The sequence below is a fragment of the Talpa occidentalis genome, unplaced genomic scaffold, assembly GCF_014898055.3.
Source record: "Talpa occidentalis isolate TD23 unplaced genomic scaffold, MPIMG_talOcc4v2.1 talOcc4.3, whole genome shotgun sequence".
NCBI lineage: Eukaryota > Metazoa > Chordata > Mammalia > Eulipotyphla > Talpidae > Talpa > Talpa occidentalis.
The window spans coordinates 96,669,318-96,683,195 of NW_023603184.1; the positions used below are offsets into that span (position 1 = coordinate 96,669,318).

The following is a 13,878-nucleotide window of genomic DNA, read 5'->3' on the forward strand; positions in this document are numbered from 1 at the left end:
GTGATTTACACAGTCACACAACAACACCAACGCTGGAAATGTGTGTTCTTTTTATTAAAGTAGTTGCGTAAACTAATTAAATCTTACTGTTAAATCACCATTTTTTCATTTTAATTATTAAATCATCAGATTAAACATGTTCAATAGGTTGTTTTTTTTTTTTTTTAAATTTCTGCCTCCCCATAATATGCTGCCTTCCTATTTGGATTGAACTCTGTTGTGTAAATGTCATAAGACAAAACCCCACTTCCTTCTAGGGAACTAGGAGGAACATTTGTCCTCTACTCTCACTCTAAGAGCTAATATGTTGACCGTCCCTTAGGTTTGAACTGCAGAAAGCTCTATAATAATGTTTGATCTGTTGGAAGTATTTGCATCAGGTAGGTAGGGGTTATACTGAATACAACAGAGCAGTTAAGTCATAGTGGTGGTAGGTCTTCATGCTGGCAGCAGTAGTAGCGGGTAGGACCCAGGGGTGGTGCCCCTAGTGACTTTCCTATCCAGGCTGATTCTGAAATAAGAGCTTTGCTTCAGTTTCTGATTCAGGGTCTCTAATTTAGAACCTCTTTCTGAGCTTGATTCTTTAACTCACCTTTTGACTATCTGAATCAACACAGTCTTCCACCATAGATCTTTCTGCTTAGTAGAAGAGGAATCAGTTTCTGTTATACAACCAAGACCCAATTTACACAGAAATGATCACTACTAGTGAGTTAGAGCATGGACTCTCAATCAAAGGGGCAGAATCCAGATCATTCATCTGCCTAACTGAGGGTGAACAAATTTAAAAATCTTAGTCATTTTAGGAATGGAATTTAGATCTGCTTGATCCTAGTATGCAAAAGTGCAATTGCTAATTAAATTATTTGTTGTGGTCACCTAGAATGAAATCCTACTCTACTCTATGTCCCCCATGACGTGGTTGCCAAGAGAAGTCACATTTAAGTGTTCCATTCACTAACTCTAGTCTTTGAGTGGCTCAGTATAGATTCCATACATTTCTGGGAAGGAACCTTCAGATTTTCCAGCCCATAGTCATTGAGTCATCCCCAACCTTCAAGAATCCCCAGTGGGGGCAGCAGACATCAAGGAGCAGAGCAAAGCCACCTTAAGTGTCCCACCTGAATTCCTTACCTGGAGAAACTATGATCACAAAAAAATGATGGTTTTAAACTATCATTTAATTTTTTTATGCCACAAAGACAACCATAATAAGAACTGTATCAATTCAGTAGTTAATGGAATACTTGAATGGAAAGAGCAGGACTGGAGTATTGTGAAGGAATATGGGGGGATATGGTATATTGAAGAGATAGGACCTCTTATCGTAAGCCCAGAATATATTTCTTGGGAAGTTATATATTCACCACAAATTCTGTAGTATGGATAAGGTGACCCATTCAGTAGATGTAAGTAGGTAGGTAGATAGAGAGACACTTTCTTAGCAATGCCAGTGGATACATGAACCAAATGTTTATGATGGAGGAAATATACAGTGAAGTTTCAATAACCTGGAATTCTCATCAGGGACCATCTGGCTACAGCTTTGATGAATACTGCATTTTGTAGTATCAGTAATTGATCATTGCCTCCTGAAAAGTATTGTACCTGGAGGAACCAAAAAACTATTTGTCAATGCAGGATATGTATCATTTTTTAGAAAGTGCTTTTTTCTTATTACATCAGCTATTCTGGATTTGTTTTGCATGATCGTTTTTCTTTGTCATTACACTCCATAGATAGTCTTGTTGCAAGACTATGGTATCTTATGCAAGATAACCTCAGTTTAAAAGAGTTCATTTTCTAAAGACTTCATTTCTAAAAAGACATTAGGCTAAATGCCTAATGTTCACAGGATTCATTGGTATTATTGTATACCTCACTACTCAGAAGGTACTAGTCATCAAAGATTCAACTGAGATTTGAAGTTTTGTCCTTCAGGATGTGGTTTATACTTTATACAGAAGACCACCAGATGGAGTTATTTTCCCCTTTGACCAGAATATACAATTCTGGAATCCTTCACATTCTTTGAAGATCAGAATCCATAATTCTGGTTTTCAGAATTGAGGTGGAAGTTCTTAGGATTATATTTATTCACTTACCAATCGCTTACTTTCTGTCTTTTCAATTTTGGATTCTAGTAGAATAGCACCAAGAGAAAAGGAATTCTATTGAATTAGAAGCTAAGGCTGCATCCAATCAATTTTGTGCCCTATGTAAGAAGGCAAAAAAAAAAAAAAAAAAAAAAGGGCAAAAAGTGGAAAGACTACTGTTATTACTGTGTTATTATGATTGTTTTCCTTAAGAGTAGTAGAGTTACTGCCGTATTTGTGGGTAGAAAGAAAATGTTAGTATGCTGCAGCCTAACTTAAGCCTAATTTAAACTTAACTTAAGCCTAGCTTAAGCTAGCCCATCAGAGGCTCAGATCCTTTACCATATTGGGTTAAGGATCATAATCCACCAAGGTTCAAGCTATGATTTGCTGGTGGGGATACTGGGGTAGTGACACCTGGCCAGGGAAGGAGGAACCTATACTTCCAAAGTACCAACAATAGTGTAAGCCAGTGTTACCTCAATTTAAAAAATACATTTAAAATAAGATATTACCACCAGTTTAAAAAAAAAAATGGTTCAAGCTAAAGGCAAAGTACAGTATAGTCAAGGAGAGCAGTCATAAAATCCAGTTAAAAACTCAGCTGGAGAACAAACCTGTATTTCCTTTGTGCTATATTGTGTTGCTTTGTTATTTTGCTATTTATTTGTCTACAGCCAAGAACTCTAAGACAGTTTCCGATTTGTTTTTTATTGTTTTTTTTTGGACAATAATTCAAAAAACAATAATCCAATTTATGTTTATAACTATTGGAATAATATAATTGTGCATGTATTTTCATTAAATTATATTATTTAAACAAATTACTGCTTTATGAAGTAGTATTCTATTTCAAGTAAATGAAAAATTGACTTTGAAAATTTCAAGAGTTTACTTGATTTAAATATTTCATCATGCAGTGATTTAAGCTCTGGATTTTATGGTATACAAACTGTACCTGGGAAATTATTATTTTTTTTAGATATAATGTTTATTATTAAGACTATTTCTCTGCTTCATATAAAATTTTTCCTGTACTAATAACCACAAGAATGACATTTTGACTAGTCTTCATTATTAAACCAAATCCTTTTCTTAAGTATTCTTGATAATAAAGTGATTGATTCAGGAAATAGAGTATTACTGCTTCAGTATAGTAAATTAAGTAAGTTTTTATTGAGGGAAAGAGTATTAAATTTTAATTCTAAGCATTTGTCATTCTTGGAGAGACTACAGCTCACTATGATATTTAATATATTAAAATAACATAAATATCTTATGTTTTAAAAAATGACAAGCGGCTATGGGATGAAAATAAGCATTTTCTAAATGTTAGAATTATTTGTTACAGGGTAGGAAAATAAATTCCTGAAAGACACAAGCTTTGATTCATACAGAAAATAATGACTTGAATTTGTAGCAATCTTTCAAAACAAATTGATAATCATGTAAAAATACCATTTCGGTGTTTATAGAATCATTTATCACAGGAATACTTTAAATACTTTCCCAAAATGATTTCCCACATTTTAAGTATATCCAAATGCTGCTATATAAATTAATTATATTTCAGTGTTATATTAAGCAATGCGTCACTGTTGATTCGCATGGAAATCACAGAAGTTTCAGTGATTACTATCCTTTTATTAATGTAAATGTCACAGGTATTTTCATGAGACTCATTCTGTAAATCAACTATATATTTATTTATATCCAGATATGCACCAAAACCAATTTAGGGCAGATAACTGAAAGCTTTTTCATACAGAAAGAGTTAATTTTTTTTAGAATTTAATAAGTATATTTAAACAATGTAAATGAAAATGTTAAATGGAGTAAATATAATGTCTAAAAATCATACACTTACTAGTGATGAGCCACAAATTTGGCTCCAAGCTCTCCAGCAAGGAGATATTCCTTAAATAGCTTGGGGCTGTCTTCACTGGGAAGCCAAAACCCAGTCTAAATGACCTTGAGGCTATTCAGTCTTGCTTAGTAATGTGTAAGAAGACTGCTAGCAGACCATGCTTTACACGGTAGATTTGTTACTGAGAAACTGCAGAAATGGAAATTTTGCACATGGGCTCATGTTATAAATGTACCGGTGAAGGATCATAAATGTTTTCTTTTTTCCCAAGAATACCTACCCTACAAATGATTCCTAGTGTAACAGGGAACTAATACAATTATTTCTCTTATGCATTTAGAATTTTCAATATTGGATTTTCTGAAGAATCGGCGTCCTTTATTCTCAGTATCATAGTGGTAGATGAAGTGTATGCACTGATTTTTCAGGGAATGGTTTTAATTTGTACATATGAACCTAAAACTTCTATTTTGTTGCATTTAGTCAAGCTTATACACACACACACACACACACACACACAAAGTATATATTAAATGCTTTAGGGCAATAATGTTTCAATATAAATAACTCAGAAAAGAAATACTAGTAACACAAAATGAGGACATAATCACTACAGACAAAGTATAGATACCTAGCTTGTTTACTGTAATATAAATTAAAAATAAAAGTACCAATGAAGGTTAGGAAAAACTGTATAAACTAAGTAACAAAACTACTTTAATATTTATTTTTATTTATTTATGCATACAAGAACTGGGGTGTAGGCCAGCGGTGTGGGGTTAAGAGAATTCACCAGAGACAGAGCAGGGAGCAAGAACAGGCAGATCTACTGTAACACACCACGGAGAGGAGCAGTGGGCAAGATAGGAGAGGTCTGCTGTGCCATGTGGGTTATCTCCTTGGCAGGGATTTGAACTCAGGCCACAAGTGGCCACAGATAGCTTGATAGCTAAGACTTTTTAACTCCTGTGCCACCAAAAACTCCTTTAATAATAAATAAGACAGTTAATTCCCCCCCATAATATTCAATATAAATCTTGGTATCTACTTCTACTGAATAAATGTAAATAAATTGAAAGGATTTCCTTCATTTGCAAGAAGGAATATAAATGAAAGACGGGAATAATAGAACATGATACAAATACATTATCATTTAGTTTTTCAAAGAAATTATTTAATCAAATAAAGTACTATTTAAGAGCTAGAGTTCACATATTTATGTCTACTACTGAAAATTAAAATATAGCTAGTTAGCCAAGGTAGCTTTAAAAGAGATAAAAAGCAGAGAGTAAAAGTGTGTAAGAGAATCAATTATGAATAACAAATAAAAAAGAAAGGTAAAATTTCATATCAATATCCAAGATAAAGAAAAAATCAACAGATATCAAGAAAGCAAACTTCAAGCATGTTGATGATAAGGGAAAGCAATTTGTAGCATGAAGGAAGAAAGGAGTAATATGGTCTCTGCTGTATTTTCAAAGGAGAGGAAGGAATGAAGGAAAGGAAGAACGGAGGAGAAAGAGAATAATCTACATTTTGAAGTAAAACCTTACTATGGATTGAAAACCCTACTCCAGAAATTCATTCTCAATCTCTTCTAACAAGAGGGGATATTTCATCCATAATCCCTAAACATACCAGCTCTCCTTGAAGACTTTTGATGTATTTGGTTCATTTTTGTCACATTTTGGTTTATTTTGTTCATTATTTGTTAATTCTTTTACAACTCTCAAGCAACATTTAAAAACATTTTAGAAGAAAATTCCTATTTCTATTTTAATATGATTTCCATTATTCACTGTTACCTTCCAGTTTTTCACATTATATGATATAATCAAAGCCTGCAGATCATTTGGTGCTCTGCTTTTAAACTTTTTGTTTTTCTATATTATTATACACTCATGTTTATAATTATTTCAGGGAACAAAATATTCTGTGAATGTTTACTTATCTGTTTGTCTATTGTTGAACAATCACTTTGCTCCTTAAGTTTTATTTATAATTAATACTACATTTGAATTCTCTCTACATTTATGTTCTTTTCTCTTTAATTATTGCCTTAGGATAAATTCCCAGGAATAAGGAGAACTGTGCCAAACGGTATGAACATTTATAATACACTTTGTAATTGTTGCCAAGTTGTTTTTTTTAAAAAAGGAATGTTCCAATTTATACTTTAATCAGTTAACATCAGGACATATTAGATTCCCCCCAAAGTTGACAACAATTTTCTTTACATTTGACCACACCTATACTTTGGGATCCTTTTTATTTTCTTCATTCCTAACTTTCCAAAAGCCTGAGTAGATGAATTTGGAGATCTTAGGACTTTTATCTTAGTTTGGAATGTCTAAGAATTCTTGTTGCTTTTCAGTAGCCATTGTTAATACCCATTCAATGAAATATTATGCAGGAATAAATAAGGATAACCACAAATTCTGCACTGACATGAAAAACACATTCTGGAATTCAATTCAAAGTGAAAGGAAGACTTAAGGGGTTTGGCTTGTCCACTTATGTTTCCAAACCCTCACCATCTGAGAGACAACTGTGTATACTCAGCCTGTTTCATGCCAAAGACTTTCTTGCAACACAGTCTGTTTCCAAGTGTAATATAAATCTTATTTTTCCAAGAACGTTGATGCTGCCTAACCATTTCTAGTTACCTACAAAGTTCAGAAGAAATAGATCGAAAATGTTAAATTTGTTGGATGGATATATGGGCCTGCTGGGAACATTGCAAAACATTATATCTTGAAAAAAACAGGACTCCTATCTAATATTTTTCTTGGTATTAATCGATGTGGTCCTTTTCTGATTAATTGCAAATCATGTGCTCTTTAGAATGTTTGAATTAAATAGGGCTATTTATAAAAAACAACTGCTCAATATTAAACTCTTTATCTGTTTACCAAATCAGACTCAAATTAAGTTGATTGCATTCAAATTCCATCTGTGCTACTAGCTGTGAGACAATCTTGTTTAACCTTTGATTCACTTTACTCATCTGTAGAATGGGATAATAACAATACAACTTGTCTCCTAAGACTATTATGAGGATTAAATGAGCTCTGTTATCAATGTATCTAGAACCACACAGCAAAAGCATTCAATAAATTGTCATTATATTGTTTTGGGAGAACTCTGACCTTTTAACCTGGACAGGCTCCAAAAAGTCCAAATCATGGTAACGTGCAGGGGACCTTCATTTCCTCTGCCTCTCTTGTTACTTTTCCATTTAAATTAATATATCATTTACAGTATGATTTATCACAAGGCTAATAATAACAGCTGACATTATTGACTGCTTATTATGTATACAAATTAAGTATTTTATATGCTTTTTCTCAATAAATCATCATAGTAATTTTATGAAGTTGACACTAATTTTCAAATCTTTCAGTGACAGATGCTTACAGAGACTAAATAACTTGCCCAAGACCAACTAGTAAGTGGCAGAAATTGAACTTGAAAGCAGTTCTGCTTATTAAAATACATGCAGAAAAAGATAGAAAAAATGTTATCAGCGATTGCCTCTAGATTATAAAACTAGAAGTCTCTATTTTTTTCTCTGATTTATGTAACATTTATTTGTTAATAGGACATTATTTAAATATATTTAAATTTTGTCAATATTAGCATTTGTACTTTACAATAATTATAGTTTTTCTTCTTGCTCACTTCTGTAAACTAAAAAGTAGTCCATTTTTCAATGAGTCTTTTTATCCTTTGCACAAAACAGTTCTATTATGTCTTTTCCAAAATGAATAGTTTCTCAGAATCTGAATTATTAGCACAGATGTAAGATGAACAATTTGGTTTTTTTTAGAATTCAAGTTTAAACACAGCATTACTTTTAACTTGGCATCAGAAAGTCTCAGTGTTCTGATTCTGTGTGTTCCTAAGGGAACTCCCACCATGAGCTTGCGAGACGATCAGCAATAGAGAGGCCCAATGGAAGCAGAAACTCAGCCTAATGACAATCTTAGAGGAGGTAGATTTACTCCTCAATCACTTGTCAGAACTTACAGGGAATGGGAAAAAAGGGGTAAAGACAATATGTGGCAGATCAGATTCACGGTCAAGTAAGATTTTTCTCTAGCACTTGCTAGGTCCTGGGTGCTTTTACCAGTATTATCCCAACTGATCCTCTAAGACCACTGTGAAATAGATACTCAGGTACCATGTTACAGGTGAGGGCAATGAAGCTCAGATATCAAACAGCTTACTTGAAACCATGCGGACGATTAAATAGTAGAAAAGGGATTTAAACCTTGATCTACTCTTTTGTCTATATAACACTGTCAACATGTTCATCATTCCTAATGCCCAGAAATAAAAGGGAATCAGTAACTTATTATTAGGATTGTATGTTAAGAAAGTATCCATAAATTGGAAAATTAACAAAAATGTATTAATAAAGTATGGGTCTATTTGCACACTAGTTCTAGACTTTCTGAGCTTTTTTGTGAAATAAATTCTTTGAATTTTGTGAAATAAATTATGTGAATACTTATTTCAGCTCAAGACAATGTTGGCTAAGTCTTTTGTTCTTGCTATGAAGTATGAGGCAAAATTTCATTTAGTGATTCATCATAAAAAGTAGATCTTATTTATAAAAGTAGTTGGATCCATAATATTGTAACTAGAACCATAATCCACAGACTTGCTAATTAATCTCTCCTCTGAGATTTCTGGAAAGGCGATGATGGCCAATTTTGTTGATAATCAATTCTGTGACCCATCTCTAAGACTCTCATCATCTTTGACGTTTCTGTCACTTTATTATTCTATATATCTGTCAACATGGAGATTAAACAAAGAGGAGTGTGGACTTCTATTACTTTCAGAACTTTATGAGGGTAAGGAATTTAGACAGTGGAATATGTTACTGAAGCACGTTATGAAGATTTTTTTTCCAAGAGTCTGAGCTGTCATTTGCCTGGAATGGTTCAGGACAGTTCTGCCTAGAGGCAGGACTATGGACTCATTAACCTCTTAGCCCTGCAACTCTGTCAATCTCAATTCGCTCCACAGTTTCAATCAGATACAGCTGCCTCTAGTTTCATTTTGCCCGGTTTAGTGTGGCTGGTGCTCTTGCAATTTTCTGTAATTCAGGGGGGGAAAAGGCCTCTTTGATATGTGTCTATAGCTATGCACAAGACAATGGGTGTGGTGGAGCTTTCCTTACCGAAAGGCTCAGCAACAAATATATTGATAGATGAGCATAGTGGTGTACAGAAAAGTGTCATGTGCCAAATATAGATGATTCTTATTTCTCTTTGCATATAGATGAATACACAGCTGCGGCACTCTCTGGAGGCCTCAGAGTCGACTTGGTCCACAGGAATGACTGTGCTATTTTTGCTCTTTCCCTCACATTATTTCTCAAGGCTTGAGGGAATTTAAATGTGACTTACTTGGCAATGACAAGTCTCTGTCCCCTCGGTGCCTCCCGAATGAGATCATTTACACAAGTCACTTCACCATAGCTCATTTTATTTCTTCATAGAGAAACAGTATCACTTAGGAGGAATCTAGATTTTGAGAAAGGATAGTTCTCCCCACTCCTCCCTCCCTTAAAATGGTTACTTTAAAATATATTGCAATTAGATTCAGGCACTGTTGTGATGATTCATTAAAAGGTTTGTTTTCTGGATGAGACAGGTGTCAGCTAACAGAACCTTAATATTATTAATAAATAAGAAAAAAAATCTCCCTTGTGGTTGCTTCGCCAGGACTGAACCCATGTCGTGGTCCACAGTCAAAATCCCACTGTCTTGCTTGAGAGCCAGTGTACTTTAAGATAAACTGTTTTTAGCAAAAGCAATAAAATCTCTCCTCATTAAATCTAACTGTACTTTTATCATGAAGTAAAATTTTGGAACAAGCAAATGTATTTATTAGTCTACATAAAATGTTACTCCATAGGATTCTTACATAATTTTCTCATTTATGTAGCAGTGAAATTTGCCTGTTCCCTTGTAGAAATCTATTAAAATGGAGACAAGTAATAATCAAGCCAATCATAAACTTTATAATGAATACAAATGGAAAGAAAGTGTTGCCCAGAGTCATTCTCCTCTATAGAAGGAATATTAGAGGGTTAGGAGAGAGCTAGAGAGTTGGTTAGATATCACAAAAGTTTACTGAGTGGGCACTTAATATTTTTTAAATTGATAAGTGAAATCACGTATAAGAATTTCTAAGCTACTTTTCCAAGTACTATGAAAGAGTTCTGTGCTTTCTTATCTATTTCTGTATATTCATGGCAGCACAGGACCAGGTAGATGTCAGTGCTACGTGGTGAATTTAACCTAAATGATCAAAATTCATTGATATTCCTTTATATTTTAAGGAAATTCTATAATAGTTGTATCAATTATGAAACTTGTCCTTTACCATACTATTATGATCTCAACATGTTTGGCTACCACTATTTTCTTAAATTTGTGGGGTATCAATCCACAAATCTTGAGAAAAAAGAGAGTAAGGGAAAAATTCAAATTATCTAGTTCACTCAGCCAAGTTTAAAAAAGGAATTTATTGAATTACCCATTCATTTTTTCAACAAATATTTACATTCCTTGCCAACAAATATTTACATTCCTTGACATGCAATATAGAAATGTCAGGATTCTGGAATTAGAGACTATGTTCTGATTTTCTATTTATTAGACATGTGATCTTGGACAATTTGTTCCTCAGTTTTATCAGTTGTAAGATAGAGTTAGTGGTAATACCTATTTTTGTTATAGATTTAATGGTATCAATAAAGCATTTAGAAGATATTTTTGGAACTAGCAAAATAAACTGTAGCTGCTGTTGTTATTACACATTATGTTGTTATTATGCATCGTAATTATACATGCATTTCCTTTTCTGATTCCAGTCTCAACCTTCTAGAAATGAGCTATTTGGGTAATTTACAAAGTTTGAAGGATAAACAAAGACAGAGATGGTGACTAAAGGTGTATGGTGAGAAAATAATAGTGAGAAAATAGCCATTAAATAAATAACTTTTAAACTACAGTTATATTGTGTTAAGAGAATAGCATTAATAATATAATATGAATATAGCACCTCTGTAAATGTGTATGTACAATATTCTGCCACTGTTACCAAGCAGACATACTCAACTATTCCCCACCCTAGTGACTGAGTCTAAAAATCTTTGATATTTCTAAGATAAATCATTCCCTTTCCAGGGAATATTAAGTGGAATTTCACATCAGGAACATGTACTGGGCAGACATTCTTGGAATAATTTATTTTTCCTTATTTTTTTTCCTGATTTCTTTTTGACCACTCAAAGTTTCAGGAAAGCAATCGGAATTTCATGTTGCTACATTCCTTAAGGCACAAAGCACTGTGATGCTCCAGAGACCTTTGTCCTGATAAAGACAAGTACTTCTGGGAAGAAATGAAAAGACCAACTGCCAGTGTTTGTTGAAGAGGAAATTAGTTGTTTCTCACATTATGCAACAGATGGCATTGACAGCCTGATGATTAAGAAGGAGGAAACATACATTCCCATTGCACCCAACCACCATTATTTTACTCCACACAACAACATCATAATTACACATTCATTTCCTTTTCTGATTCCACTTCTCAAGCTTCTAGAAATGAGCTGATTTGGGTAATTTGCAAAAATATTAACCAGATATCCCCAAAACACAGGCATTTTGGCCCCAGCTCAGATATGAAAGATGTTTGAGGCAGATTTTACATCCACATTTAAGTGAATGTCAGCTTGTTCCACAGATAGCTCATCTAGACAAGGATTTGAAAAAGAAAGCTGTCAAAGAATCTTCAAGAAGTTAAGCTTATTTCTCAGATTTTTTTTCCTTAAAAAAGAAAACAAACCAATTTTGACATTAAGACTCCTAGAATCAAAATTGGACAAGGTTGGACCAAACGCCCCAGGGTTACTAAAAATGATTTATCTTTGGCACTTGTAGTAAAGACCTTACATTATGTTTGGACGAGATTTTTCAAGTATCTTCTGAAATACAGTGATAGTAAAAATATTTTATTGCTCATTTTTTCTTCTTCCACAATTAGGGATGTTCTTTATGATAGGAGCATAGAAAGCTTTGGTCTCACCCTTTCAATTGCAGGGCACAGATAACATTAGCATGGACTGCCTGCTATGAGGGCAAATGCTGCCCAGGACCGCCGTAGTTATATAGTAAAGTGTGAGAGCATTTCCATGGTGTGGTACTTGAGTGGACTAAAAATAGGCAACCCTGAACCATACCACAGTTGAAGGACAAGATAAAAATAGGAAATAAACTTGAAAAATAATTGTATAAATAGAATACTAGGATTAACCCAAAGGATTGAATGCACTAAAAAGGTTGGTTGTTTGAATGCAGGAAATAAGATGGCATTTAAATATTCCAAGAAATGCTGATTATGTAGTGTTTTCCGAATTTAAGAAAGCTGGACAGTTAAGCAGCGACAATACAAATTGTAATTTGGATTAGGGTTTGTTTAACCTGTCTATCTGGTATTTCTCTTTCAACTTTCAATGTTCTCCTCCCACCAAGAAAACAAAAATATTACCAAAAGCAAAACAAAACAAAAAAAAGCCACCCAACCCATAAACAATTGTGGATAATAGCTATTATCTAGATAAATATAACCAATCTAGCAAGATGTAGTTAAAACTTGTGATTTGGGGTGTCAGAGCTCTGGTCTAGTACTCAATTTCCAATAAATAGTAAGGACTGGGTAGAGCCCAAGAAAGTAGAGGCATTCTACATTACGTAGCATAAATTTCGCCATGATAGAAGCAATAGTATAGAAATATATAAGCAATATAGTATATAGAAGCAGTATAAATTGGTTTAAAATTCTTCTTATCTCTTTATTAGACTATATTTAAAGTGCTGGTTTTAAAAGTTCTCTTATGAAAAAAATATCTCCTGGAGTATTAACTCAGGATGATATTCCAGTTCTGTTTTATTTTTACCTTCTGTATTGAAAACTATCAGTTCCATCAAATCCTGCTTCTCGTTCCCTTTCTTACACAATGCCACTGCCCTGACTCTCAAACCAGAACTCCATCAGTTCACACTGGATTTTGGCAAAGGATCTTTAACTTCTTCATTTCTGCTTTTGTCTATTTCTAGCTCATTAACTTAAATTTATAATTGTTACTTTATTTTGCTCAAAATCATCAGAAGATAATTTAGAAGATAAATTTTAAAAACTTTGCCTGGAATTCTAGACTTCCTAAATCTGCTTTTTGTTTTTAACAGTAGTCAATTATACATTTGTTTTAGTTGATTGATTAAATAAGTTAGCCCTGAATACACTGTGCAATTCATGACATACAATAATATCACCAATAACTTACCTGTGTGCTCCTTGCCTGCCCTAATCATACCCTTCTTCCACCCTGTAGAGTAAATGAAGTTGGTCAGGCTTTTACACCATTGGCCTCTGTGGCTATCACCTGCGGCCTTGATCTTGTTAACATAGAGGGGCTGGGGCATGTGTGCCTGACTATGTACACTTGAGCATGGGAGTGTGCGCATGTGCAAGTGTGCACACCTGAGCCTAGAGACAACGGCTATAAGGGTGGCGTTACCCAGAGATGGCTAGGGCAGAACAGCTACTGAGAGGATGAGTCATGGCTACAAGAAGAGACCACAAGAGAACGCCAGAGAAAAGAGCGCATAGAGATTTGCAATGGGCTCATATTGCTGTCTCCCTGCTGGCTTACTTCCATTGCTTACCATTAAAACCTGTGAAAGTGATGACAAGGGCTCCAAAATTCTTCAAACTGCTAGAACCGCCAGTGAAACTACAAAACACCCCCCTCTCAGAGATAACCACTGTCCTAAATCTGTTGTTTACAGTTTCTAACTTTCTAAAGTTTTAGCATGTATATTCCACAGCTCA

General features: G+C 34.0%; 1 protein-coding gene across 13 annotated transcripts in view; it reads right to left on the reverse strand.

Annotated features, from left to right (window-relative positions):
• The window catches only part of COBLL1 (cordon-bleu WH2 repeat protein like 1), a 181,267-nt gene that overhangs the window by 11,576 nt on the left and 155,813 nt on the right, over positions 1-13,878 (reverse strand). The window contains exon 16 of one of the 13 annotated variants that reach the window (XM_054699796.1): positions 2,106-2,215. The exons of the other annotated variants lie outside the window; for them this stretch is intronic. The gene's annotated coding sequence lies outside the window, so the exon portion shown is untranslated. The remainder of the gene's footprint in view (positions 1-2,105; positions 2,216-13,878) is intronic. 13 annotated transcript variants of the gene reach the window in all.